A 10,753-nucleotide genomic window follows, 5' to 3' on the forward strand; every position below is an offset into this window, starting at 1 on the left:
CCCTGGAGGGGGCAGCGGAGGAAGGAGGGGCAGCCGACTCGGACGTGGACGCCTTTTTCCGGACAGGTAGGCAGGGCAGGGCGCGGGCAGCCGGGGGCAGGGCCGCTGCCTGGGACGCGGCGTTTCGGACAAGTTTGGGAAAGGAGGGCTGTTGCTGGGGTGTGCGTGTTGGGGGGGGCAGTCCCCCTCGTCCAGGCTGGAGTTGCCGAGATTCTTGTTGTTATGGCAATGCTGGTCGCCTTTCGGGGACGGGTGGGGGCTGGGATCTCCGTGCCCCTCGGCGTTCATCCCACTTAGGGGAGTCTGTGGTGGGGAGGCGGGAGGCGGGAGGCTGTCCCCTCCGCCGCCTTCTCCCGGAGCGCAGGATGGGGCGATGTTGGATTACTTTGCAGCGTGCGGCTCCAGCTCTACCTGCGTCCCCGGCCCCTCCCTCGGTCCTCGCCCTTCCCACAGCCCAGCGCCTGTCAGCCCCGCTCCCGCCGCCCTGGCCTGGCAACCCTTCTCGGGCCAGGGGTCCAGGGCCTTGATGTGCAAAAAGGGGGGCTTTGGGGACCCGGAGTCACGCAGGCTGCAGACTGACAGGAGCGGGGCGGACCCAAGACGGTCATGCCGGGTGCGTGTGGGAAGTCAGCATCTCAGACTTGAGAAAGGCAGACCGCGCTGGAGGACGGTGGGCGCCTCGGACCTCTTTCTTGTCCTCCTCTTCTCTAGTTCTGGGAACGGATGAGCTTTTCATAAGAATCACTCATTCCTGGAAGTGTGAGTTAGCGTCCCCCTCATACACACCCACTGAATCTTTGCTTGCTTGTGGTTTGTAGAACCCCCAGATCTGTCTTTCCAGCTGTTTGCAGCCTTGCCACCTCCCGTCACCCAGGTTTATAGCTTCTCCTGTTGCCTGACTACAGCGCCCCTTCCCCAGAACAGATGCAGACCATCCTCATCTCTCGCCACCTGTGGCCCTTTTTCTCTGATTGCTAGGGATTCCCCATCTCCCTTTTGCCTGTGGCTTCCACTAACTCGGTAGGTACAGCTACTCATCTATCCTGTCTGGAACCATTTTGTCTGGAATCTTTGTCCCAAGGAGTCCAATAAATTATGAGGCCCCTGAGCTTCTACCCTCTTTCCTAAGTTGGATTACAGGACATGAACTGGTGGGGTCAGGGATCAGGTTAGCTCTGAAGGCTCCCTGCACATCCATCTGTTTCCTAACCTCATTGACTTGCCCTGGAGGTCATCTCTAGGGAAGGGACTGGAGTGCTTTGTTGGGGAGACTTGTGGCTTTAGAAGTCAAGACTTGATTGGCCCATATGTTCATTTTCTAGTGGGTCTGGAAGGGAAAGCACTGGAGGACAGGAGCGGATGCCAGGATCTGGGGAAAGCAGAAAGGAGCCCCTGTTACCTGCTGCTGCTTCCCAGGCTCAGCTATATCTCCCTCCCTCCTTCCTTTTTCCCAGACACGATTCTACACACACATTCTCTCCCCCTCACTCTGTCTTCTGTGTGACGCACGCACGCACACACACACACACTGCCCAGGACCCAAAGCATGGATTCTGAAGTGCATATGGGGAACTAGCATCTCAGTCTTGACCTGAGTGTATAGCCTACCATCTAGAGTAGAGTTTCTGGGGGGTAAGTGATGTCTGGAAATATTCACCAGGAGGTCTTCCTGATCCTTCTTGCCTCCCATCTGGGTCAGAAGCATGCCTTTTCTTAGCTCTGGGGAAAACTGGAAGTGGGAGCCTTCCTACTTTCCCTTTCTGGATCCCACTTTCAACTTTTAGTGTCCACTCCTCCTTTCCCTTTCCTATCATCCAAACACCAGTTCCCGTCCATTCCCTCTCTCAGGCCCTTGGAGCAGAGCTCAGTTTCTGGAGGGTTGCTAATTTCTGACAAATGAATTCACACAGTGTTAATGGTGTTAATGGCCTATAATGGTCCAATGTGTTACTTTTCCCAGGGCTTTTCAAAACACAACCTGGGGCTTACATTGTCTAGCCCTGGCTCAAATCGCAGAGTAAATAGCAGACTCCTGTGGGACTCCTGTTGGGGATATTCCTCCTTGGGCAGCCTTGTTGAAGGGGGGCTAAGTCTGATGTGCATTTAAAATCAGAGAAAGGTGAAATCCTCAAAGCATAAGGCTGGAAATGACTGGTGACCTGTAACAAGTTGCAAGGAGTGCAGGCTACCTGTGGTCCTTCATGGGACCACCATCCAACCTGTGGCTCTCTGTGCTCCACTTCCTGATTTTACCCCCTTTTAATCTCTAGCCTAGGAATTCTTAAGCCTGGAAAAGGCCATATTTCTTAACCTTCTCCCTTCTAATTCCCCTCTGGGATATAGAACTATACCTTGTAGGCTGGATGTTGTAAGTTTATTCAGTTGCACAACTGAGAAAACTTCAAACAAATTCTCAAAGACCCTAGTGCCAGGGTTACCCTTTTATTTCTTGTGGAAAATTTTGCACAAAGACCAGACTGGCAATTGCTTTGTCAAAATCCTGACATACTGTGCCTTTAATTAAGCATGTTTTGAATAATTCTGTCATTTTGGTTCCTTACTTGTCATCTTCTGATTACTTTGGTATTTCAGTTCTCTTGACCAACTGATTAAGTTAGATTTCCTAAATCTTACTTCCCTGCATACACATGGACACACACACACACAGACACACACCCCAGCCCACTACTCTTAGAGATTAATGGATTCCATATCGTCTTCCTGGGAATTCTTTGTTCCAAGTCTGGGAAAGTGTGTCTCAATAATTTTACTGATCATGGCTGTGAGGTAGAGAAGGGGAAATATGGAAGCTCAGAACTGTGAATAGGAACCAACTGGAACAGAAAATCAACAAGGACTTTTTAACTCTTGCTAGGAGCCTTCTGCTATTCAGGATGGAATGCAAACAAAATATTCAAAGTGGTCTCTGCCTTTGAAGAACTTTTCAAAGAAGATTGATGATTATTGCTTAGAGATTAATAGCTAAACATCATGGTGTTATAGGATAAACAGTTGACAACTACAGAGGAGTGGAACCGAGGGTCACCCTTGAATGAATAATGGGGATGAGGAGTGGGAGGAACAGTGTGGGCAAAGGCATAGGGAGGTTGGGACATTGCCATTGAGGATTTTGGGCTGACTAAATGGAAGGTATAGGTTGGGGAGGTATGGGAAATGGGATTGGATAAGTAGGGGAGGGCCAGGTAAGGAAAGTGTTGGAAGCCCAAGAGAAGAGTTTGGATTTTATTCAAGGTCAGTGGGGAGTCATTTTAGGTTCTTGAGTAAGGGCATATCTTGAAGAAAGTGGTATTTGGAAAGGTTAATCTGGAGGTAGTACGACTGATGAAGTGGAGAAGAGAGGGAAAGAATCCAGGGAGATGCAAAAGTGATCCAGAGCTAAGGGGGAAAGGGCAAGCTTGGTCTAGGTTGGTGGCAGAAAGGATGCGGAGTTAAGGACAACACTGAGAAACATTTTCAAAGGCAGAAATGTGGAGATTTATTGACAAACTAGTTGGGAAGGGGCGGTACAGAAAATTAAGCCCACGAGGAGACAGTCGTAGCTTGGTTGAGTATAGAGGACTGATAGTGTCCCGACTGACGTAGTCTGGTTGAAGACAGGAGCCGGTTTTGCAGGTAATGTTGTTAGCTTCAGATGTGAAGAATTGGAGGTGACTGAGGAACATCTAGGTGGAGTTGTTTTATGAGAAATGTGGGACTCAAGATAGGAGCATAGGTAGGAGGTTAAGGTTGGCAAGGCGGACTTGGAATCCTTCTGCATCAAGACTGGAAGCAACTGAAGCTTTGGAACTGCATTTGCTCTCGGAGGGGCTGGAGGAAAGTGGGAAGAGCTAAAGTTTGAATTTGGGGGAGATACCCTTATTTAGGTAGTGGCAGCAAAGGAGACTTGATCCTGGAGATGCCAGGTAGTCAAGCGTGGTTTCCGATGTGATGTCAAGCCACAGACAGATTGAGCAGGAGGAGCGCTGCGGCAGTGTCACTGGATGTGATAAGAAGAAGGCCACTGGGAACTTTTGGGAGCCCAGTATTAGAAGAGGCATTCAGAATAGGGATTTGGGGTGCTGGGTAGGAAGCAGTTACTTGGGGAGTATCAGTGAAAAGAAAAAGAGATTGGGTGCTAGTCAAAAGGGGATGTTAGCATCAAGAAAAGGAGTTTTCAGTATTTTTTTGCCAAAGTCATTAACAGGTTTGGAGGCCAAGGGGAGAAGTATATGGGTAGAAAAAACTGAAGTAAGATTGACTGTTGAGTTAGGTCCTAAAGAGGTGAGAAAGAATAGATTCTCTAACAAAAACAAGAGCTTAGCCTTGGTGACAGAGAAGAAACCTCTTTCCTTAAGACTCAGAGGAAAACAAGAGGATAAGTGAAAAGAGATTGAAGTGGAATTACCTTAAGAGGTTGATGTGGAAATGCCTTCTACCTCTGTCTTCCTGTTGAGCCTTGTCCTGTGAGTCCAGACATTTTTCTAAAATTATCATTTATTCATTCTTTTATTCGACAAATAGTTTTTAAGCATATGTTGTGCATCATGCAAAGTTTCAGGTGCTAGTGCCATATCAGTGAAAAACAAAAACTACAAAGTAAAAACAAAACAAAAACAAGAACAAAAAACTACCCTTATGGAGCAACCTAGTTAAAGGAGACAAAATTAATAAGTATAATAAATGCTATAACATTGATTGTGATAAGGCTCAGAGCTAAATCTGGCTCTCCTATAGTGACTATACAGGTTTTTATGGAATGCACTTTTGTATTAGCCTCATTTGTAGCTCAAGTTTTCTCTCTACTTCCCCCCCACCCCACCCCACCCCTCCTCTTTCTCATCACTTTTTCAACTGGAGTGTTTGTTGTTACTTGGACTTCAGCCAGCCTCAAACTCAACTCTGCATTGTCTTTCCAACTCCCCAAACAAGCTTCTGCTCTTGCCTTCTTTAATTCTGTAAGTGCCATGACCCTCTCTCAGTCGTGATATTTAAAACCTTAGTGCTGTGAGGAGTCTCTCCTCTAACAAGTCCTTTTGAATGATCTTTCATAGCTAGCCCTTGTTGTTCAGCCGCAGGGCCTCTGTCCTAGGCCAGGACCCACCTTGGGACTTATGGACTCCTTCAGTGGCCTTCATTTTTGTCTTTTGGAATCTACTCCAAATCGGTAGCTGCAGGCACATTGCACTTCACAAAGTAGATTGCACTGTCATCACACCGCCACCTAATCTATGGACCTTCAGGGACTCCTGAGTGCCTTCAGGATCAAGTCTGTACTTCACAGCTCAGCTCCAGCCTGGGTGCTCTTCTTACTGTCCAAGAGTACCTTGACTCATGTTCTGAATCATCCACCCTGGCACCCCCACTCTCCGAAATTCAACTCATTCTTCGAGACTTGAGCCCCACCTTCTTTCGGGAGCTTTCACAACTCACAAGATCAACTCTCTCCTCCAAATTCCTAAAACACTTGTCCATACTCATAGTCTCACTTAGTGGTATTATATTGTTCCCCCCACCCGCTTTTCATACATGTAGGGCTCGTCTCCACTTTTGAAGTTATTTGTTCTTTGGAGGTAAGATAAAAAGGTCTTTTAAAAAGCTTGTGATTCATCAAAAGCAACAAAACAACAACAAAAAACAAAACCACCTTTTCCAATACAGAAAAAGCAAACATGGCCAAACATAAGCAGTCATGGAATCTAGGTGGTGGTATATTTGTATTTGCTGTATGAGTCTTTAAACTTTTCCCTCAGATGATAGCTTCATCCAGCCAAGATAGAGGAACTGGACATCATCATGTCCAGATCATAGAGAAGAGAGATTTGGGAATAACAGCCTGTTTGTATGCAATTCTTTGAGTAAATATTGCCACCCCATCTGTGCATTGGCAAGCACCTAAAGGGGAGAGGTCTCTTACGTCCTGAGCTGTCTTGCAACAAAGGAAAGCATCTCTTTTTGATATTGTGCTTGGTGCTCCAGAATGTAAACATGATGCTTAATTCAGTGTTTGTTTTTTCTTCTTGATTCTATCCCACTCCCACTCATCATGAATAGGGCTTTGGTCATACCATTTTCCAGGATCTTATCTGGAAGTATTGAGATACCTTTGTTCTTCTGGAGAAGAAATGTTGTACTCTTTCCAATATTGTGCTTATAGAGGCAATTTACACATTTAGTATGTTTTAGAACATATCAATGACATCCAGGTGTATCTCCATTAGGTTTGGGAGGCTTTGCTTCCTTCTTTTGCTATCAGTCATCAAAAACTCTATTATTGGCACATTCTGAATTGTATTTGGTAATCCTTTGCGAGATGAAAGAGGTGTTGTAATAAACTAAAGCTACAGAAAGAAATTAAATGAGACGTAAGAAAACTCTTACTATAAATGTCAGTAAAACATGAGAACAGGTGAACTAGGGGTCCTTTTTAGAGGTTGGAGAATGAACATTTTACTTTTCAAAGTTCCTTTTGGAACTTGGCAGTTTACTTCTGGAGATAGAATGGTGTAGTCTGGTGGTTCTCAACTGGGGGCAGTTTTGTCCCCCAGGGAACATTTGTCAATGTATGAAGACATTTTTGTTTTTGGTTGTCGCAACTCAGGGAGGGGAGTTGCTACAGGCATCTAGTGAGTAGAGGTCTAGGATCCTGCTAAACATCTTATAATGCACAGGACAGTAAAGAATTATCGTCTCAAAATGTCAATAGTGCTGAGGTCGAGAAACCCTGTGTAGTCGGAAATCGTGGGCTTGTATAAGATAGTCTCAGCGCTAACTGGGAGTAGATTCCTAGGTAAATTATTTAATTTCTCTCAATCCTTAGTATTCTGCAAAATGGGACTAATAATGCTTTACAGATTGAGAGGATTAAATAGAAAAAAATGTGTAAAAAGCATTTAGCAGTTTCCAACACACAGTAGGAGCACAAGAAATCCTAGCTGTTCTTGTTGTTTCTGCCGTTTTAATTTATTAAGTGAATGTGATAGGGCAGAGGCTGGGGAATCTCTCGAATGGGTGCTATGCAGGGCTTCTGACATTGGGTGGGAGAGGGTGCCAGAGAGGCAGCCTGATGGAGCGCAGGGAGCCTGTCTGTGGAATCAGAAGGCCAGGGTTTGGGCCTCAGCTCTCTTTCATTCAGTCATTTAACGATTCGTTTGACAAATACTTGTCCAGTGCCTACTGTGGCCATATACTATGCTATGGAAATGTATAAAATCATTACAAGAAAGAATAAAGAACAAGAAGGGAAATGCATACAAATGTACTACCCCCTCAGGGAGCACTTGGATTTAAGGGGTGGGAAAGGAAGGAAAAATAAGCCTGCGAAGAAGGCTAAGAAGGTCAGGCAAGAGAGCAGGAGGTAAACACTCCCCTTTGCTCTCTACTTATCTGAATGATTTGGACAAGTGACTTTAACATTTTTGCAAGATGAAGATAATACCCCTCCCTGCTGTAGGGCTTTTGAGAGACTCAAATAAGATACTATATGTGAAAGGTCTTTATAAGTTGTATAGTTCTATCCAAATATATGTAGATAGTTCCTTCCAAATCGAACATTCTATTACTCTAAGTGCCTGTTCTGACAAGTGCTATTTTATTTAATCTGACCTCCATGGGACCTTTCCAGCCCAGGAAGAGAGCAATCTTTCTTAATTTTGTTTTCCATGGGACTGGATGAGGCATCCTTTTTGCACACGCAGGGCACTTCTCTTTTCTCCCTCGCAAAAGTATAAAAATGCCAGCCCCCAGGCCCTGGCTCCATGCCATCTGGAGGAACCTGGCAAGAATGGAGTTCTTTCTTCTGCCAAGCCTCAGGTGGGTGCAGTGAATCAGCCCCTTCCTGCTCCTTCTCTGTCTGCATGCAGTTCAGACTCCTCCTGCCACTCCTTTGTGTGTGAATGACTGGCAACAAAATAACTAGGAAATGATTGACAGCCACAGGGCTGTTGGATCAATATTGCTGCTTGAAATCTTGTCTGCTGAAGAGTGAGGAAACGGGAAGAATCAACTGGTAGGACAGAGGAATTAAGAGAAGTAAAGAAGAAACTGTTGGAGAATTAGCTTCATCTCTCCTTAGGTGGGAAGGGAGCTGGACATTAGCTGGAAAACATGAAGGATAAACAGATAGGAGTGAAAAGTGGTAGACAAGCTGAGTTCTTGAGGAAGTGGTTACTTCTCGAGCTGAGACTTGAAGGATGGGTAGGATTTGGATTGAAAAGTGTTATGTTTCCAGGTTGGACCAGTGTTAGAAGGAGGTGCGAACATCCATGACACATTTGGGGCCGTAAGTGGTCCAGTTTATATGACTCAGAGGATGCAGGTGGAGGATCAATGGGAGATAAAACTCAGAAGGCGGTGGAGACCAGGTCAACTGATTGCTTCATTTATCAACATTTACTGGGCTCCTGGATCATAAAGGACTTTGAGTGGCAGGCCAAGGAATTTGGTCTTTCAGTTTGCTTTTGGGAGACATTAAAACATTCCGAATGGGGTGATGACATCAAGAAGATAAATCTGGCCGCCCTGTTGATTAGAGTTGGTGAGGACTGCTGGCCAGTGCAGGATTAGGAGACCACTGTGTTAGGTAAGGAGGGTCAGAACTTGAGATGCCCTGGTGGAAATGGAGGGGAGGGGATGGATATGTGAGGGACCTCGTGGAGGTAGAGTTTATAGGACTTGGCAACTTGGATATAGAAATGTCAAGGAAATCAAAAATTGCTCCAAAGCTTAGAGCCTGGGTGACTGGGAGGATGGGTGTACCCTAAATGAATATCAGGAGTTAGAATGAGGACAAGCAGCTGTGGGGAGGCAGGAGGAGAGAGAGGATTTGGGAATTTACTTTGGGACATGTTGCATTTCAGGTGTCAGTGAAATAGCTAAGGGAGGTGTTTGATTCCGTAGGTGGATTACGAAGAGAGTCTGGAGCTTTGGAGGGAGGCCAGAGTCGGAAATATAGATTTGGGAGACATCCGTAAGAAGCTGTGGCTGGAGCTATCAGAATAGATGAGATAATAAATGAAAAGCATATATAGACTTAAGGGCAGAGGGCCAAGGACAGAGCTGTAGACTCAAGTGAAAGGCTGGAGGAGAACCAGGCCAGAGCAGAAAAACAGGTCATCAACAGGGCCTAATGCTGCAGAGAGGTCGAGGGAGAGGGGACTGAGCAGACCCCCTTGGTTCTGGAAATTAGGAGATCATTGGTAACTTTTGAAATTATGTATGGGAGGTAGAATTCAAATTGCAAGGGGAATGGGGAGTGAGTGGATGGGGAGGAAGTGGTGGGAGTGCATATAGATGACTCTTTGGAAAGGTTTGACTGTGAAGGGAAGGTTAAAAATAGTAAGGTAGTTGGAGATGGATAGCAAAGTTAAGGGGAGTCTTTTTTTAGGTAGAGAAGATATATGAATATCTAGAGGTTGGGGAGGAGGGAGAAGGCAGGCATGAGAAAAGGAATGAATGTTTAGGAGAGAGAGGAGCAATCGATGGAGGAAAGTTCTGAATGAGCCTGAAGGGGTGGATCTCAGTGTCACCTGCAGGGTGATCTTTGAGCTGGAGGAGCCACTGCGGGGAGGCAGACTTTAGTAAAGTAGCTGGCCTGCAAGGACCTCAGCTGAGAGTATAGTGTGCCTGATCAACAGTTCCAGTAGAGAGAGCATCAGCTTGCTTAGAGATTCAGGGGTTAGTGGTGCCATGCTTGGGGAAGGTGGTGTAAGCTCCTCAGCTGTGAAACGGTGGAGCTGGGTTGACATGGCTCTTGAATTCACTTTTACAGAGAAGATGAAAAGAAGTCCAAGAGATTTCAAATTAGCAATTCTTTTAGAAATGCTGGTGGCTTCCTTTTGCAGGCTGAGGTGGGATTTGCTCCAGGCTATATAGTGGAGTCTGCAGAATTACCTCTTACGCAACGTGAATCAGAAAGGCAAGTTAGTCGGGTAGAGGGTGAGTGGGGAAAAGAGAGTGGGGAACTCAGACAAGAGGGTGTTGGGAGCAGCCTCCTGGGGAGGGGTCCATGCCTGGCTATCATGTACTGTATCTCCCAGGGATGGGACCTGAATTCCAGAGTTTCCTTAATGCTTCTCGAAGTCCTAGAAGAGTGGGGAAGTAGAATAGGGATCATGGAAGAGCCTCTTGCTCATGCTTCTCCATGAAGAGGAACCTCTCACACAAGAGGGAAGATGCCAGTGAGCACTGGCCCCAAAACACTCCCTCGGACTGGACTCTTAACTCTCTTTTTAGAGGCAAACCCAAAAACTGCCATTAAGTGAAAAGCTCCATTTCCTCAAAAGCTCTTCAAAGATCTGACAGGGCCCTTCAGAGGGATGGGGAGTAGAAATCTGGGGGCTGCCATTACCAAAAAGTGGGTTGTGGGGGGACTGGGCTTATATTTCCTAGAGAAGAAGGAGGTGGGAGTTTCCTTAGGTGTAGCTCAGTCTGAGAATCATAGAATCTGAGAACAGGAACTTACTACCTATGTGACCTTATTCAAGTTACAACCTCTCTCACCATCAGTTTCCTCATCTGTAAAATGGGTACCTTTCCGGATTGCTTGATGTTTGTATATATAGTATATTGTTATAGTTATATCATAAATAGTAATAGAAGTAGGATTATATACTGATAATATGATTATATAATATATTTCTAGTATCATTATTATATATATAGTAATCATATTCCCAATTAGATGAATCTGTTTTCCAAATCATGAAAATTATGATGCTTCAATGGTTTTCATTCCCCCTCCCCTCCTGTCCCCCCC

The 10,753-nt window shown here is 45.7% G+C and overlaps 1 long non-coding RNA gene across 2 annotated transcripts in view; it reads left to right on the forward strand.

The window, feature by feature from the left end:
• Positions 1 to 10,753, forward strand: part of LOC112485856 — a 120,387-nt gene continuing 109,634 nt past the window's right edge. For both annotated transcript variants that reach the window (XR_003048583.1, XR_003048585.1), the window contains exon 1: positions 1 to 66. This is a non-coding gene — a long non-coding RNA (uncharacterized LOC112485856). The remainder of the gene's footprint in view (positions 67 to 10,753) is intronic.

This window comes from Pteropus alecto, unplaced genomic scaffold, assembly GCF_000325575.1.
Source record: "Pteropus alecto unplaced genomic scaffold, ASM32557v1 scaffold251, whole genome shotgun sequence".
Classification (NCBI taxonomy): domain Eukaryota; kingdom Metazoa; phylum Chordata; class Mammalia; order Chiroptera; family Pteropodidae; genus Pteropus; species Pteropus alecto.